Raw genomic sequence first — 14,948 nt, 5'->3', positions numbered from 1 at the left:
GGACTCCGTAGAAGGTGAAGGTCTCCAGAAAAGTGAAATCTATATATTTATAATATATTATTATAAATCTCTTAACTATGACAGTGATAAAATTATTTCAAATATTTAGAGAAAAAAAGTGGACAAGTGATGGGTGCTACTCTGTTGTACTGTACTACCGTAAGTGTGAAACTGTGAATCACTGTATGCAGCGGCAATAAATAATTGTTTAACAAAAAATCATTATGTTCTTACATAGTATTTTTAAAAACTATCATTAAATACAGTTATATTATTATAGACATTAGTAAAAATAAATGTTTTCTTTATTTTTTTTTTCATTTTGGATAAAATATTAAGATATAAAAAAATACTAAAAAAAAAGGATTAAAAAAGGAGTTCTTCCTGCGAGCCTTTGAGGCTTTGATGTATAAACATATGGCCTGCAGTTAGTGATTTGATTTTGAGTCTATTGCAATAAAGAAATTGTTAAATTTGAGTTCAATGTTATTAAGTCATTGTATACCTACGGAAAATGATTTTAAGCGAAAACAGCCTGTCAGTATTGTACTATAAATTATAATATTATTTTTAAATTACATATAATAACTAAAATCAGTATTCTCCGATAAATAACTAATTTTGTCAAAATTATCTATTAAAAACACTGTTTATATAATTATTGGATTTTTAGTTATAGTATAAGCTACTCATGAGTTATGAGCAATTTAAAATTGTTAAATTTGTATCTATTAATTTGTAAAAGAACTTTTCCTGATTTTTAATCACCTAGCCGGAAACACTTGGTATAAATATAACATTATTTTATTTAATAGTGTCAATGGGCGGAAGCCGTTTCACTCAGATCGGCCAATCGACCAAGCCCAAAAAATTAAATAAACAGTACCTACCTACATGTTAAAAGTAAATCCATGGCAAAAGTTTTAAAAAATTCATATTATATTTTATTTTAGTTGTAATTACAAATTATTATTATCTACAAAAACTATTTAAAAAAAAATCATTGTACAAAATTATCAATAATATTTGAGTTATTTAAATTATATTTTATGATGATTTTTTACGAAAATGTTACTAAAGAAAAAAGTAAACCGTGGCGTGATGACTGGCAGATGTGAAACATATTGAAATCATTTTGTACAGAAAATATATATGAAAATTAAAAGAAAGGCTTATAAAGGAAATAAACCATGAATAGGTCAAAAACAAAATTTATTCTTCTTTTATCTAAGAAATCATTATTTTTGTTTTAAAGGCGTATTAGAACTTAAAAGTCGACCACGTCAATAACGAGCCGGTCTCATTCACTGCATTAGATGTTTAATATTATCATATGCGAAGATCTATTAAACCAAGGATTTTACAAAATCATTTAAATTTTTTTATTCATAAACGATTGCCATTGGTTGCAGATTAAAAAAAAAGGGGGGAAGTCGTGGATGTCGCATTGCTGTACAGTAGGTTACAAGTGGGTTACTGTAAATGGATGGAATTAAATTTGAATCCAATGATATTATACCATTGTATACGAAAAACGATTCTGAGCGAAGACGGTTTATCTGTCTAGGATATATTATAAATTATTAAAAATTTTAAAATCTTGGATTTAAAAAGAAAATTTTTTATGAATTTCTAGCATAAAATAATTTATGAATTTTTGTGATTTTTACGTATGTTATCAAAATTCAAACTTTGAATCCTTGTAACAAAAAAAAATGTGACTATGAATTAATTTAATTTTTCAACTGCTATTGTTAAAATGTGTTAGAAGCCTTGTATTAAATTTTCAAGCTTTTCTACCGAACAAATACATTTTTATCGATATTCATAGAAAAAAAAAACTAAAAAAGTTGAAAAATTAAAATGTCAGTAAACAGCTCAAAACAAATCTAAATATTTTGAAAATTTTATCAAATATATAAAATGCCTATATAAACATTCAGTGAAAATCGCAAGTATCTGCGGTCATTTGTTTTAGAGTTACACCAAAATAAAGAAATCGCTAAAAGTGAAAATCCAATGTTGTAAAAATTTAAATTTCAAATGCTCATAAAAATTTAATTTGAATTTCCGGTGGAATTTTTATTTGTGATAAAGATTGAAAAACTTGTAAGGAATCTTGTATTAAATTTTCAAATCTTAGATTTAAAAAGGAAATTTTTTATGAATTTCTAGCTTAAAATAATTTTTGTGAATTTTCGTGATTTTTACGTATGTTGTCAAAACTAAAATTTGAATGCATGTAAAAAAAATGTGGCTATATATTTCTTTTATTTTTCAACTGCTATTGTAACAATATGTTAAGAGCCTTGTATTAAATTTTCAAGATTTTCTACCCAAAAAATAAATTTTTATCGATTTTAATTTTAAAAATACTAATAATGATCGAACATTGCATATACCTATGGGCTATGAATGGTTTAACGTAAGTCAAAAATGTTTAAAAATTTCATAGTGGATAGAATATACTTATATAAACATTCGGTAAAAATGTTATGTATCAATGGTCATTTGTTTTAAAGTTACATCAAAAATCAAAATCGATTTTGTCGAAAACTGATTGTACGTAAAATTTCTTATTATTCCCTTAATTTTTAGTTTGTTTATCCTGATTATTTAGAAAAATATTAAGAATTTTTTACTTTTGACCACCCAAAGTCCCAACTAGATTCACTTTCTGATCGAACGAGGTACTGAAGTCAAAAGTTGAAGCACTTTTACTGCCCACAAACGTGATGACAGAAACAAAAAAAAATATTTTTGGTTGTCGAATTTTTGTCAATATTTGAACTTCAAATGATAATAAAAAAAAATTGTGACTTACGATTTTTAATTTTTTTTAGCTCCAATAAGAACAACTCATAAGGAACCTTGTATTAAATTTTCAAGTTTTTTTGGTCGTCGATTGACTAACCAAAGTCGATTTTGGTTTTTGATGTAATTTTAAAACAAATTACCATAGATACATGAAATTTTCACCGAATGTTTATATAAGTATATTCTATCCACCATGCAATTTTCAAAAATTTTCGACTTGAACTATTCATAGGCTTTTGAAATTTTCGATCATTATTAGTTTTTTTTAAAATTAATATTGATAACAATGTGTTTGTTAGGCAGAAAAGCTTAAAAAAATAATACAGACTCTTAACATATTGTTACAATTGCAGTTGAAAAATAAAATAAATTCAAATTCTTTTTTATAAGCATTCAAAGTTTGAATTTTGTCAAAATACTTAAAAATCACGAAAATTCACAAATTATTTTAAGCTAGAAATTCATAAAAAATTTTCTTTTTAAATCTAAGATTTAAAAATTTAATACAAGATTCCTTACAAGTTTTTCAATCTTTATCACAAATAAAAAGTCCACCGGAGATTCAAATTAAATTTTTATGAGCATTTGAAATTTAAATTTTTACAACATTGGATTTTCACTTTTAGCAATTTCCTTATTTTGGAGTAACTCTAAAACAAATGATCGCAGATACTGAAATTTTCACTGAATATTTATATAGGCATCTTCTATATTTGATAAAATATTTAGATTTGTTTTGAGCTGTTTACTGACATTTTAATTTTTCAACTTTTTTAGTTTTTTGATCTATAAATATCGATAAAAATGTATTTGTTCGGTAGAAAAGCTTGAAAATGTAATACAAGGCTTCTAACACATTGTAAAAATAGCAGTTAAAAAATATAAAAAATACGTAGGCTTGATTTTTTTTATAAGCATTTAAAGTTCAAATTTTGACTAAATACGTAAAAATTACGGCAATGTTCAAATTATCTTAGATAGAAATTCATAAAAGTTTTTATTTTTAATTCTAAGATTTGAAAATTTAATACAAGGCTCATAATATATTTTTACAATAGAAATTGAAAAATAAAAGAAATATATAGTCACAATTTTTTTTTATAAGCATTTAAAGTTCAAATTCTGACTTAATACGTAAAAATTACGGCAATGTTCAAATTATCTTAGATAGAAATTCATAAAAGTTTTTCTTTTTAATTCTAAGATTTGAAAATTTAATACAAGGTTCCTTACAAGTTTGTCAATTTTTATCACAAATAAAAAGTCCACCGGAAATTCAAATTAAATTTTTATGAGCATTTGAAATTTAAATTTTTACAACATTGGATTTTCGCTGGATTTCACATTTAGTAATTTCCTTATTTTGGTGTAACTCTAAAAAGTAAGTCTAAAACAAATGACCGCAGAAACTTTAAATTTTCACTGAATGTTTATATAAGCATTTTCTATATTTGACAAAATTCTCAAAATATTTAGATTTGTTTTGAGCTGTTTACTGATATTTTAATTTTTCAACTTTTTTAGTTTTTTGATCTATAAATATCGATAAAAATGTATTTGTTTGTAGAAAAGCTTGAAAATTTAATACAAGGCTACTAACACATTTTAACAATAGCAGTTAAAAAATAAAATTAATTCATAGTCACAATTTTTTTTTTTACAAGGATTCAAAGTTTGAATTTTGACAACATACATAAAAATCACGAAAATTCATAAATTATTTTATGCTAGAAATTCATAAAAAATTTTCTTTTAATATCTAAGATTTAAAAATTTAATACATGGCTCCTAACATATTTTTACAATAGCAGGTGAAAAATAAAAATAATATATTAGCACAATTTTTTTTACAAGCATTCAAAGTTTGAACTTTGACAACATGTGTAAAAATCACGAAAATGCGCAAATTATTTTAAATTATAAATGCATAAAAAAATTTTTTTTAAATCTAAGATTTGAAAATTTTTAATAATCTTTAATATATTCTAGACAGATTAACCGTCTTCGCTCAGAATCGTTTTTCGTATACAATGATATAATATCATTGGATTCAAATTTAATTCCATCCATTAAAGTAACCCACTTGTAACCTACTGTACAACAGAGCGACATCCACAACTTACCCACCTTTTTTTTTTTTACAATACAGGCAAATGTAGGATGGAAGTTGAATAAATTAAAATCAATAAAATTTAATTGAATTATTTTTTATATTATTTTATAATTAACAATCGTATTACATATTAAAATTGTTACAACAATAGTTAGTATCATAAACAATCAACTAAAGAGTATGGAATATACAACTGTATTTATTGCAAATATTAACTATAAAGGTACAATTATATGTTGATAAAATATACATATATCATGTATATTAATAATAATTAAATTTTAGTACAGTTCTTTATAGTTTATATTTCAATAATTTTGTCACATCCAAATAATAAACTAAGTAGGTAAACAAAATTATAACAAATTAAATTTAACAGAGGTGAATTATTATCAATTATAACACAATATGTTTCACAAATATAAGAAAGTAATATCTATAAATATTAGAACTAGGTATAAGTTCACATTAATTTTAGATCACATATATAGCTTTATAGGTATGTTAATTTGACCAACTTAAGTACCTAAATTAAATGTACTTCACAAGAAATAAGCAATGTATAATATATTGTGTATATTGACAATATAATATTGTATACAAACACTCAATGACAGATAGAAATTTGATGCCTAGAACTTGGCCAAATTGTCCAACACAGACATGATCAATAGTTAAATTTAGTATATAGAATAATAATTCACCTAAACATGATCACTTTGTTTCTTCAATAACACAATTATTCAAAACCTAATTTTTAAAATTTTAAAATAATCAAAATCACAACTTTTGGAAAATCTTGTAACAAATTGTCAAATCTTTTGACCCAAAAATAAAAAAATTATCAGATATAAATCGAAAGAAACTGTAAAAAGTTAAAAATTACAAAAAAATGTAGATAGAAAAAAAAGAGCTAGAATGTTTTGAAAATTATTTAATTTACATTTAATGCTAATGTAAATATCTTGTGAAATTTTCAAGTCTCTAAAGTTATTCATTTCAGAATTACAACAAAAAAAGAAAACAATTTTGTCAAAAACTAGTTTCGCCTAAAAGTTCTTGTTTTGCCTTAATTTTGTCAATAAGAAAAAATAGGGATGTACAATGACAATGGTTGGTTGGTTGGTGAAAAACTTTGCACTCTATTTAAAATCAAGATCAATGAACATTATTGTTTACTTTACATCAATAAAAGCTGTATTACATAAAACCATAAATTATAAATTAATTAGCTAACATACAACTTCAAAACTTATTGAACAAACAGGCCAATACTCTCAATAGATAATTTATATAAAAATATAAACAACTTAGTAATTAAAAAAACACAAGTAACAAACAAAAATGTTTTAAGGTACTTTTAAGGGGACTAAAAATTATAAGTAATTATATTTTGTACACATATTACGCAATTCTATTGAAAATTATTAAAGTATGTAGTTGTTACAGCAAAGTAATACAATTTAAAATGTATTATAACAAGTTACAGTGGCGCCAAACCCTATGTTAATGTAGGACAACTGTCCTACATATGAAATTGGTGGTGACGGAGACTCGGCCACCACCAAGTTTCATGCAAATATTATATTATTGTCCTGGAGAATATATTATTTTATAGTATTACAGAATAGTAGAATACAGAAACATTGATCAAACTTCAAATATGAACTCAGTTCAAGATAGACTAGAAGACTTAATAAGAATAAGTTGTGAAAACGATATTGAACCAGATTTTGAGAATATCATTAAAATATTTGCTGCTAAATGTACAGTTTTGACTAAAAGTTTAATTTATTAGATTGAAGTTGAACATAAATAATATAATCTTATATAATGTAAACAATTTTTTTCTTATGTGTATTATATTGTAGATTCTATATTATGGTCAATAATCCACTTGAAAGTTATAAACAAGAAAAGGTTTTTAGTTTATTCTTTTCAATCAAAAGTTAGTCAGTTATAACTTTAATAATTAATTACAAAATAAGTGAATTTACATGATTTTTTAATGTAAATTAGGTTTTAAAAATGTAAATCTATTTATTTTAGTAGCATTAACTAAAAAAATGAATGGGTGGTGAGTGGGTAGGTGAAACGCAGGATAAAAATGTGGTGAGCGGGGGAGGGGAGTGAAAAAAATTTTGATAAAAATATCATACTATTCATATTGTATTTATGTAGGTCAGGCAATTTATTTTTTGTTCCTGATATGGGGGGGGGGGGGTTAAACACTAAATGTTTGTCCTACATATTTTTTTTTTACTTTGGCGCCACTGCTGTAAAACTCATATTTTTGAGTTTACATAGTTTTAATTAATTGTGAAGAACATATGTTATAAATAAATATAATTCATGTACAAAATAAAAATAATAATAAGGTAAATTAATCAACTACAAAAACAATTTATTTATTTAGTATAATTTACTAAATTAGTTTTCCTATATACCACATAAACTTCTCATTTACAAACCAATATTATTTTTACATGCACAAGTATTATTTACAGAAATAAACATTTAAATTCACAAATATAGAAGTATGGTTTGGTTTTATACAATAAACACACAAATCATTAAAAGATGTGATACCATTACTATTATTAAATTATATATCATCATTATATAATATTTAAATAGATTTAAACACCTAATTGATTTTTTTTTTCTTTAAAATAATATTGCAATCTATATTAATAGTTACATAACAAGTAAATTATACCAATATGACAAAATAAAAATAAAATTCTACACAAAATCATAAGAGGAAAGAATTTAACAATTAATTCAAATAAATCTTAACTAAAACTTTTTAGATGTAAGATTTGAGAAAAACTATGAATAACTAAAACAAAAGATTCAACAGCTATCAGTTTGGTAGCTTTGTTAACGATAAAGTGGGAATCATATGTTTTTTATTAATAATTTTGTTATGTACTAAAGGTAATTTTTCATGAGTTGTGTAATATTATTTTACATGATGAATGATTCATATTCAATAGAATATGAAATAAAAATAAAACAGTTAAAACACTAATTTTAATTACAACAACGTTTAATAAAATATTATAGTGTATATATTTATTTTTTAATGGTAAAAATTAGGTAGAAGAAATTTAGACCTCATAGAGGTAACTTGTGTGAAGTCCAGGGTTACCTAAAATCCATGAAAACATTTAAATTATGATTGAAATAATGATAGATAAAATTAATAATAATAATTAATATCACTTTGTATTCATTAAACTACTATAATTATACACAGCATATAAAATGTTAATGTAAACATTAATATTATTTAAATTAAGTAAAAAAACCAAAGTTTATAACTTATTAATTATTTATTAACACATTTCTAACAATCAATAAGTTTAGTTTACATTTTTTTGCATATTAATTTACATAATATATTAGATACCTATGTACCTATTAATGATTGCAAGACTGGACAGTGGACAAGTTAACGCAATTTTTTTAAATCAGTTAGATTAACTATTTTTTTTCAACTAACAAATACCATCAATTTAGCTTTAATATTTATATTTAATGTTATTATTGTTATTATTAATTTTATTGAAACAATAGAATAATTATGTATACAATGATTACAAAAAATATATGATTTAAATATTCCAGTAGGTACCCCCTATAAGCAAAGCTTGTGCTGGGGGCACAGTTCTTATTATTTAATTAAAGACAAATGGATGGAAATGTTGAACAGTAATTACCTTAAAAATAAAACAAACAAATTCAAATAAGCGTAAAACATTATGACGATATTATAAAATACTAAAAAACAAAAATAATAATTATTTAATTATTAAATTATAAACTAGTTAAATCTAAATGTTTTACATAATTTTTAAATAATAATACATTTTTAAAATCGTTTATATTAATATTTAGTGAACAACATAGTTTCAATACCGTATATAACACGCTATGTTGACCAAAAACTTTGCTAAGGTTTGGTAAAAGTATATAAATATTTTGTTTATACCTTGTATTTTGCTCGTGATCTAGCAATGTTATTAAATTTTTATGTTTATACAAATCAACAAGCACCGATAATATATAAATACATTTTCAATGTTTCACAATAATTTCTTTATAAATTGAAGAGGTACTAGTTGTCATGGGAATATGTACTAAGTGCTAGTTCACATCTAAATAAAAAATTTTTATTCAAACTAAATAATATTTTACATGTATCCAATTGACTAACCCTCAGGTTTTGAACCTATAGAGCGTCTCAGCTCTCAGGGAAGTTGCCAATCATTATCAAAATTTGTTTATCTTATTAATTTCATTATTTATATGGGATTCATTTAAATTGCTTTCAAAATCATAAGAGTAGTAGTTCTAAAAAAAAGGAAACACCTGGGCAAACCAATCATGGCAGCTGGCAGGTACTAATTGGTGAAAATAATTACTGAGATAGTGCCATGAGCAGGGAATGTAAAAACTGCAAAAATGTAAAATATATTAATATATTATGTTAATTATAATGACAATCAAATTCATAATTAAAGTTAAAAATAACATAAAAATTATAAATTTATTTTAAGTTATCATATATAGGTATACGAGGAAATTTTAAGTCGAGTTGATTAAAACATCAAACTAGTGAGTTAAGTTAATTAAATATTAAACTGACAAGTTAAATTAATAAGTTTAAATTAATATAACTTTGAACTTATTAACTCACTGATGCCCAGCCTTGGTTATAGGTATTTAATTTTTGAAAAAAGGGGCTTTTCATTTAATTTTATTAATATTAAATGCATAATTTAATTATATATGAATAGATCAAACATATATTTAAGTTAAACTTCTTAAATTAATAAAAAAATAAACCTTAAAATCTTAATTTATTTTTCACTTAGTTTGTAAAGCTACAGTAGCTCACCACTTGTTTATTGTCATGTTTTATTTCAATAATGGAAATAGCTTACACCAACATAACTTCTACTTTATTAAGTACAAAAGTACACACAAAATAATTGTGTGCTTTTAAAGTAATTTTAAAAATTAAAAGTATGTTATTGTAAATAGTTTTTAAATCGTTAATTATTAATTTATGAACAGATACTATATCTACTTGTTTAAAATCACGCATGATTCAATAAAAAACTTCTATTATTCAAACAAAAGAAATTTTTCATGATCCAGTAAAATATGTAAGCTATAGTTCAAAATAAAATAATAATAGCTCTCATAAGAATTAAATTTATTTTACATAACACTTTTGTATTCTAATCTAATTGTATAATTGGAAATCAGGCATTTTTGATTTTTGGTATTTTTAAAACAATTTAAATATTTTAGGTGATTACCATAGTTATTACATAACAACATAATAATATTACTGTTACTGTATAATATTACTAAGAGAAAATAATTCAAAAATTGTTTTCTGTTAAATTTATTACCTGTATGATGTTCATTGTATTGTTATTGAGATTGTATTATTATATAAATTAATTCCATTTACATTTTGCTGTTTTTTCTCTGAAATCTTTTCTACTCATTTCAATCTAAATGATTGTGTTACGTGTGTTTGGCATGTGGTTTTCATAACATATATTGTAGGTGTCTGGTTTTTTTCGTTATACCATATTTTCATGATGTATTTTAAATGCTCAGTTATTGTAAGTAAATGTGGCCCATGTATAAATGTAGTACTTCTGAGTATATTATTTACTATATTTGTATTTGTATCATAGGACAAACTACAGTTGATAATATTCCTCTAGATGGAGTCGATGTTGATAGAATTTCTAATATTTCTTCTTGAACTAAATGCAATGGATTTACAGAAACTGACAATAATGGGCTATTTAATTGATCTATATTAGAGTGTGTCTTTTTAGCTGTTGAACACTCTTTGGATGAAACCACGCCAGGATCTAATACAATGTCTTTTCGCTCTGTATGGATTTAATCTGTTTAATAATGCATCAAATTTGTCCACCATATTTAAACTTGAAATCACTATAAAATTAAACATAATTAATTCATACTAGTCTATAAAAATTTAAACTCAGTGACAAAAAAAAAAAAAATGTGTTTTTAAAAAGGTAATCAATAACAAACACTTAGTTTTACAATATCATTATAACATAATTAAAATATTTCCAATTAAAAGGAAACTATAATAATTTAAGTTATATTATGATACATTAAATTATATTATAAATCAAGTTAAACTTTAATTATAAATATTTTGTAGTTTATAGAATTGAAATATAATAAATTAACTAGAAAGCTTGTATTTTTCTTGATTTACTATGTTTTAACTAGCGATAAAAATAAATATTTAATTTAATAGATATGAAAATATTTTTTAAACAAAAATTAATTGATTTGCATGAAATCTTAAATTAAATTTAAAAAAATATATTAATGACAACTACTACAGTATTAGTATGATAGTTTAATTTTTAGTAACTGAGTTTGCTATTTTTATAAAATACTTCAATAGATAATAGGTACCTATATGAAACATAGATGTGTATAAAATATTTTGGAAAATTTCAATATCAAATATTTTACCTTAGTAAAATATTACATTATGACTATTACAAAGCATTTAAAATATATTATCAATTAATATTCTGAAAAATCATTTATTATAAAAATGTAATGAAACTCAAAAATAAATCTAAAAACACTTTACTACATTTATAAATTGTCATACTTATTTAAATTTTGATTTGTGTTTAGAACAAACTCAAAGTAATTATTTGCAATAGAATTCTGACATCTTATTGCATATCTTTTAGTTTCTATTTGACATTTCCATTTAATTTTTTAAAAACTTACCTGAATACATATTTGAAATTGTAGATGCCTCTGCAATTGTGATCTTATGACCCTATTAAATAAAAATTGAAAAAAAAATCATATTATTTGCCATATAATAATATAATAATTATAATAATGATTTATATTACAAATTAAGTTCTAGTGACTAAATTAATTTCATAAATTTGATTGGAATTCAATATCAAAGAACATCATAATAATAATTGTTTAATAATTTAATTTAAAAAGGATTCTGGTAATATTATATTAATTTTATATTTATATTATTGTTGTTTGCCTTGATTAAGTTGATCAATCATTAATAACCTAATATGTACAGTGACAAGAACTACAATTGTTTTATATTATTATTTATTTTAATGTTTTGGTAAAAAAGTTAAAAAATATATTTTTATATTTAATTATTTCCAAAAAAATTAAAGATAGCCAGTTTGTAGAGTTTATTTTTCTGTAAATGTTGACCCGTTAAATACCTAGTTCTTTCCACAAACCAATGTCTGGTGGTCTCATATCACTAACAGTTCCTACGGTCTTAAACTTAAATCCTACCACATGTAATTCAGATGTTACATAAAATAATATGTTTTAGTGTTTAAGTCATTAGAATGTAAAAATCATAAAAATGGGGTTTTTCCATTGAGGTATAAGCCTTTAATGTAAAAAATAAACAAAAATATTAGATATCATGTGCATATAACTACTAAAGTACTAACCTCTTGTCATTGCTGTTTGGACAGTTTTATGTAGCCCAATTATTTGCTTATTCTGTGTGTCAAAAATGAGAAATTTATGTTTAATCAAAAGATAAAATTGTTATTTTTTCATTATGGTCCACAGTTTGACCTTCCAAAAATAAACAATTTGTTTTCATTTATTTCATACAATATGCTTAATTAAAAATATGTTTTAAATTATTAACCTTTAATTCTCAAAAGTTCTTAAACACCATACAATAATCTATGATTCATTGGAAAATTAACGGCCCATGATTGTAAAATCTAAAGGCCTACAATGGTACACTTAGATGAAGTTAATTACAAATATCTTTTCATACCAAGCAATGGAAATTCTCTTTTCAACAAATATCAATATGCTTTTTGTAAAACAGACCTTAATGATATTACAGAAGAAATATCCTCTTCAGTCCACTTTATTTTTATTTTAAATAATATTAAGCTTATTTGAGTGGGTTTATATAATTTGGATAATTTTTCGGCAAATCTGTTAACAAAGATTTCCGCTTAGATATTTGTGTCATTGGAATTTTTTATTGATTGTTGTTAAAAAAAATTACATTTTTAATTTTAAATTTTCTTTTGTGGAGCATTCAAGTAGAAGTTCCAATATAAAAATTATGAATAATTTATTAAATTATTAATATTAAATTATTTTTAGCTATTAATACTATAAATAGTTCCAATTTTCGATGAATTATAATTAAAAAATGAATAATTGAATATTTCACATAAAATATCCAATTAATTTATAAAACATTATTTTAATATTAAAATAGTAATATTATGGTACCTACTCTCTTAGTTTGAGTTACTATCCAGGCTGGCACAGAATGAATCATATTAAGTTATATTGGTAAAGTATTATCAGTACCACAGATTATATTTTAATCATTTCATAATTTTGGTACATAATATGTTCTCTAAGATTCAAAGGTTATTAAGTTTTGGCAATATTTTTTTTTTTTTTTTGTGTGTCTTAAATTATGTAAAATTTTACACCAAAACTGTATGTAATATGTCTTCAGAAAAGCAAAAAACATCTATTTTAATTTTTTTCAAATGTATAAAAACAAAATGAAAGTAAATATATTTACTAAATGTATTTTATAATTACTTAACGTTAAAACATTTTTAATTGCTTATTAGATGATTATGGGTTTTGGTTTTTATCAAATGAAAGAAAAATATTAAAAATTTCAATAATTTAATTATATTTAAGTTTTAAATGAATACTTTTATAAGCATGGTAATAGAGCAAATCCTAGCATAAGTGATCCTGAAAATCTAATATCAGATAAAAGTATGTCAAAATGCCTTAATATTAGATAATTAGAAACCAGAAAAATGTATTAAAATATTTAAGTTATGTTCTAAATGAATACATTTTTGAGCTTTTTCATTATAGAGAAAATTCTAGTACAAGTGATATACATGATCTGAAACTAAAACAAATTATGTCAAAACAACCAAATATTGTTAGAATAACAAAAAAATACAGTAATAATTGTTAGTGTTTAAAAGATAAATACTTGTGTTTTATGTTTGTTTCTGTTCAATCTTGTTCATAGTTATAATTGAAGATATATTTAATAAGTGAATGAGACTCAATGGCCTTTGATTGGTTATTTATAAGTAAAATGTTCTTAGATTTTATGTAAAACTTTAACTTGTAAAAACAATTGGTGGGTATCATTATGAATAGTTTATTAGTTTTAAAAATAAAATTACTAATCATCCATGTTACATATCATGTTTTGTCTTATATATTAGTCTGAGTTATTTAATATTTTTATTTCATACTTCGTGAACCTAAATTATTTATGTTTAATGCTCTACGGTAAATGAATTCAACAAAAATCAATAATGTATGATAAGACATTTTTCAATGTTGAGTTTCATCAAAACAAAACTTTAAAGCACAATGCTTTAAAACTGTTTTGAAGCATTTTTAGCAATAAATATTGAATAGGAATTTGCCTACAATATTAATATATATGAAGTGATTGAAACTTTTAAAATACTAAAACCATTAGATAGGCGTATAGAATTTAAAAAATAATTTTTTAACACACTATTTAAATGTACATATTTTTTGTAATTCATAGGAATCCTTTTTATTTTCTACTTTGTAGTGAAAAATAAATTATATATACGTTTTACTAATCTAAAAGAGTTGTAATTACCTTAAGAAAAACAGATTAAGAGGATGTCGCACCCGCATGTGTTGTCTCCGTCTTACACACGTACGACATAGGAAATGTTCGTTTGCTAGTTTTAATAGGGTATTGTTAGATTTGATATTAGAGTGAATCCACCTATTATCAAACTTTTAGATAGCAACATTATCTGTGTTCTCTCGTTAGTTTTTTACAATATTTTAATTTTTAAGTGAGGGTATGTAAATTATGAATATTATAAATGTTCATAACTCACTTAAATATTAAAATATTGTAAAA

At 23.0% G+C, this 14,948-nt stretch overlaps 1 pseudogene; it reads right to left on the bottom strand.

Moving 5' to 3' along the window:
• Window positions 1-10,370: 10,370 nt before the first annotated feature.
• Window positions 10,371-12,478, bottom strand: LOC149060923 (uncharacterized; annotated as a pseudogene).
• Window positions 12,479-14,948: the final 2,470 nt, after the last annotated feature.

The sequence above is a fragment of the Diuraphis noxia genome, unplaced genomic scaffold (assembly GCF_037042655.1).
Source record: "Diuraphis noxia isolate RWA-SAM2 unplaced genomic scaffold, SU_Dnox_SAM2 contig0001, whole genome shotgun sequence".
Classification (NCBI taxonomy): Eukaryota; Metazoa; Arthropoda; class Insecta; order Hemiptera; family Aphididae; genus Diuraphis; species Diuraphis noxia.
The sequence above is the reverse complement of the archived record's forward strand: the minus strand, read 5'-3'. Positions and strand labels throughout refer to the sequence as shown.